The sequence below is a fragment of the Cervus elaphus genome, chromosome 5, assembly GCF_910594005.1.
Source record: "Cervus elaphus chromosome 5, mCerEla1.1, whole genome shotgun sequence".
In the NCBI taxonomy this organism is placed as follows: Eukaryota; Metazoa; Chordata; class Mammalia; order Artiodactyla; family Cervidae; genus Cervus; species Cervus elaphus.
The window spans coordinates 63,818,649-63,823,695 of record NC_057819.1 but is presented as its reverse complement, the minus strand read 5'-3'; the positions used below and the strand labels follow the sequence as shown (position 1 = coordinate 63,823,695).

The window sequence follows — 5,047 nt, the reverse complement described above, 5'->3', positions numbered from 1 at the left end:
AGCAGCTCTTCCAGAAACCTCTCCCATGCAGATGCCTGCTTTCTGTACCAGTTCTCTCTCCTCTAAACAATTTAGAGATTAATAATGAAGCAACAGGAGAGAGATTAAAAAGCCATCTGGCGAGCAGTTCCTGACACAGCTTAAAATATCCACAAAAACAAAAAGAGAAGCCAGCTCACAGTGAAAGCAAGGACTTGGGAGTCAGACAGATCCGAATTCAATTTCTCGATCTGCTGCTTCCTGGTTGTATAGTTGGGGAGTGGCTATTTAACCTCTTCATGTTTTCATTGCGGAAATAATAGTAATATCTGCCTTATAGAAGGGAATTTCCAGGTGTCCCTAGTGGTGAAGAATCGCCTGCCAATGCAGGAGATGCAAGAGACATCTCTGTCTCTTGATCTCTGGGTGGGGAAGATCCCCCTGGAGAAGGGAATGGCAACCCACTCCAGTATTCGTGCTTGGAGAATCCTATGGACAGAGGAGCCTGACAGGCTGCAGTCCATGTGGTCGCAAAGAGCTGGACATGACTGACAGAGCAAAGGAAGGAACCTTATAGGGTTTTTGAATGAGCCGATTATAATTATAAACTGTCTCAGCAGGATAAATGTTAATTATGACAACTACTACCCTTGCAGCTGGGCTGGATCATCCTGGGGGAGAGGTCCGCGAACTTCCTGAGTGATGGAGCCAGATTAAAAATGCCCTGGGAGGGGTGATCCATTCATGTCTGGCTGCTGCAATCACCAAAAGCCTGTAAAGGGGCCAGAAGGCTCATGTCCCTGACCCTGAGTCTGCTGTTTGGGGTCAGGAGCTCACGGTGCCATAGTTCATTCATTCATTTGCTCACAGAATAGATATTTAGTCAGTGCCCAGTAAGTGCCTAGTAAGGAGGGAAGTATAGAGCCATGAACAAAGCTACCCTCATGAAGCTTATGTTCTAATAGGGAAAATGGGTTAAGGACAATGCCTGGTTGTTTTCACTGACTAGTTTTATCTTCACTCAAAGGAGCCTATAAATATCTTGAGGGCAGAGAACAGTTCTTTTTAAATTTTTTTTAAATTGAAGTATAACTGATTTACTGGCTTCCCTGGTGGCTCAGAGGGTAAAGAATCTGTCCGCCTGCAATGCAGGAGATGCGGGTTCCATCCCTGCGTCGGGAAGGTCCCCTGCAGAAGGGAATGGCTACCCACCCCAGTATTCTTGCCTGGAGAATCCCATGAACAGAGTCTCCTGGCGGGCTGCAGTCCATGGGGCTGCAGAGTCAGACTTAGTGACCAAGCAGACACATAATTGAGTCACAAGGTTCTGTTAGTTTTAGGTGTACAGAAAAGTGATTTAAATTACATGTTATATGATATGACATTATGCTATTTATGTTATGTTATACATATATATTCTTTTTCAGATCCTTTTCTATTATAGTCTATTACAAGAAATTGAATACAGTTCTCTGTGCTATACCGTAGATCCTCATTGATCTATTTTATATTTAGTAGTGTGTATCTGTTAATTTCAAATTCATAATTTATCTCTTCCCCCTCCCCCCTTTAGCAATCATAAATTTGTTTTCTATGTCTGTGAGTCTGTTTCTGCTTTGTAAATAAGTTCATTTATATATATTTTTTTCAGATTCCACATATAAATGATATCATATGGTATTTGTCTTTCTCTTTCTGACTTCACTTAGTGTGATAATCTCTAGATTCATCCATGTTGCTGCAAATGGCCTTACTGCATTCTTTTTAATGGCTGAGTAATAGTCCATTGTGTATATATACCACATCTTCTTACCACATCTTCTTTGTCCATTCCTCTGTTGATAGATATTTAAGTGGCTTCCGTATCTTGGCTATTGTCAATAGTTCTGGAGACTAATTCTTACATTCCAATTGCCCACAGCCACCTTCTGACGAACGAGGTGTCACATGGACAGCTGACGTGTGCTGGGCGCTCGTCACAGGCCACTACCCCAGGTCCTTGGGGGCATCACCTCACAAACGCCATTCCATGCCACGAAGTGGTGCTTTTATTATCTCCAGAGGAGGTAACAAAGGCACAGAGGTTAACTACATCATGTGGGGTAACAAGGGGCAGTTTAGCTTTAGAAATGCTGTTATGCCCCTGAATTGGGTCCTCTCAAAATCTGTGTTTTTGAACAATGAAGTCCTAACCCTGGGGGCCTAGAATGTGACTGTGCTTGCAGAAAGGGTCTTTAAACAGGCAACTAAGTTAGCTGAGGACGTTAGGACAAGGCCTAATCTAGTGTGACTTGTGGTCCTCCTAAGAAGGGACGTTTGGACACAGAAAGTTACAGAGGGAAGACCCTGTGAAGTCGCAGGGAGAGAGTGGCTGTTTAGCCATCCAGCTGTGATACTTTGTTATGGCAGCCCTGGCAAGTGAATACAGGGACTTAATGAGTATTGAAGAAAGATCTGAAGACTCTGCTTCATTTATGAGTCTGCCAATATGGCCTTGCCATCACTGGGGGACAGTTCTGGTCCTCTGAACACCTGGTGTCCACAGTTCTGAACACATCCTAGTGGGCAGAAGTATTCATCTTTATCACACAAAAACTGTGATGCCCTGGCCGACACCAGGCACAATTCATGTAACTAGACTTTTGCATCTACTCTTTCACTGACCACTCAACTAATGACATTGATGCCTGTTATGGCTCAGGCACTGTTCTGGGAATATAAAGGTGACTAGATAGTTTCAGGGAAGTATCATATAAAAAATGTAAAATTTATTTAATCAGGTCATCATGCTAATGAAATTAACATAATCTATATGATAAGATGGAGAAAGCAATGGCACCCCACTCCAGTACTCTTGCCTGGAAAATCCCACGGACGGAGGAGCCTGGTAGACTGCAGTCCATGGGGTCACTAAGAGTCGGACACGACTGAGCGACTTCACTTTCATTTTTCACTTTCATGCCTTGGAGAAGGAAATGGTAACCCACTCCAGTATTCTTGCCTGGAGAATCCCAGGGACGGGGGAGCCTGGTGGGCTGCCGTCTATGGGGTCGCACAGAGTCAGACACGATTGAAGCGACTTAGCAGTAGCAGCATATGATAAGGATTAAGAGGAGGAAATGGGCTTCCCAGATGGCTCAGTGGTGAAGAATCTTCCTACCAATGCAGGAGAGGCAGGAGATGTGGGTTTGATCCCTGAGTTGAGAAGATGCTCTGGAGAACATAGTGGCTGCACACTCTAGGATTCTTGCCTGGGAAATCCCATGGGCGGAGGAGCCTGGTGGGCTACAGTCCACGGGGTCCCAAAGAGCAGGACATGATTCTAGTGACTGAGCACACAGCACAGCGCAATGAGAAGAGCTGACGGGACAGCTGACTCAGGAAGAGAGAGCAGAAAAGCCTTAAGCTGGTAAGGTGTGCAGGGGGTAACTAAGCGAAGAGGAGCAGACCTAGGATTCCAGGCAGAGGAAACAGCCAGGGCAACATTTCAATGAAATGGGCTCACACACCAGCTCTGCTCCTCAGATGCTTGCAGAATGGAGGAAGGAGAGATGGGAAAGGAGGAAAACAAGAAGGGGAGGAGAGGAGACAGGGAAGAAGGGAAGGAGAAAACTAACAGAAATTGAAATCTACAAGCCAGGCAATGTGCTTGGCATCTTCACACAATGCAGCCTGTATTTTCAGCTGTCACAGACACAGCCACACGGGATAAGGGGGAGGCAGGAGAGCTGCCCTGTCTGACCCTGGGAGAGCGAGCTCCTTCCGTTTCGTGCCTGACGCTGACTCCGGCCCTGCAGCTCCATGGACACTGGGGGTTTCCCAGGCCACTGTGGCCTGGCACGCCTTGGCAAGACCCCTGCAGCTCACGCTCAAAAGCAGGGCATCAGCCCAGCAGTGCTCTTGGAAAGCTTGCCGCACACAACCAATTAGGTCCCTGGACCGTCCCTGCAGCCCAACTACTGCATTCCAGCGCCTGTGCAGCCTCCCTGCAGGATTGTGAACAAAGTCTAGGAGGACTGGTGAAAATAACAGGAGGTCAGGAAACCAGAGGAATGTGATGGGATGTGCTGCAGGATTCACATTCTCAGGCAAAGTCCAAGATAGCAGAAAGAATTTATAGACTGAAACCAAGACCGGGAATATAAGCAGAGAGATAAACTGGGCTATTTTAAATTGCGGCCCGAGAAGTGCTTTCATGCTATATATATACCAACAGAAAAAGAGAAAGAAAAGCAAGGGCTTCAACTCAGATCAAAAAATTTCCACAGACATTTACATGCCACTTTCAAAAGGCCCAGCAGCATAAGGTCAAAGAAATTCCTTTTATTTTCTATAATTCACCATTGCTCTGAGCTCTGACTCTTTCCTGCCTCTTTTACTAAAGAACACAAGTAATAGCTAAATGAATTTAGCTAACACAATATCTCTGAAGGACCGAGAGTCTTATCCTCTACCTACTTCGGCATTCATATTTAAGTCCACATGAGAACTTTGTCTTAAATTTTGATTCTAGGAAAACCTTTGTTTCCTTTCCAATAAGAAAAACGACACTGGAATGATACAGAGAAGATTAGCATGGCCCCTGCACAAGGATGACACAAAAATTAATGAAGTGTTCCATATTAAAAAAAAAAAAAAAAAACTACAGAACTTACTAAGTTCCCCCTTTCACCATGACTGCCAGGAAGCTCAGATCATGGTTAAGATTCAACTGTGGCAATTATGTTGGTCCTTATGCTTATAATTACCGTTTCCTTGGTTTGGTCTTGATTTTCTATTTCCTATTTGTACTTATGGCTCTATGCATATATTTTTGTTGGAATTACTGTGCTTTTTTGGGGAAAAGAGAGTATAAATTTTTAAAATGCAATTCTGTTATACGTCTTTGAATTGAGTTTCTGAAACTGAGAATTCCTAAATAACTCCTGTCCTTGGTCATTGTTTCAGCAGCCTTGGTCACTCTGACGTGACAAAGAGACATTGTCTTAGCACCTCTAGCCTCCACAGGAAATAACTTGAAGGCAGAGTGTATTATTTATCTGTTGCTACACTTAAAAGAGTTTAGCAG

General features: G+C 44.4%; 1 non-coding gene across 1 annotated transcript; it reads left to right on the top strand.

Annotated features, from left to right (window-relative positions):
• Nucleotides 1–4,500: 4,500 nt before the first annotated feature.
• On the top strand, nucleotides 4,501–4,606 carry LOC122695816. The gene has a single exon (XR_006341567.1). It is a non-coding gene; the product is annotated as a U6 spliceosomal RNA (small nuclear RNA).
• The last annotated feature ends 441 nt before the right edge of the window (nucleotides 4,607–5,047 follow it).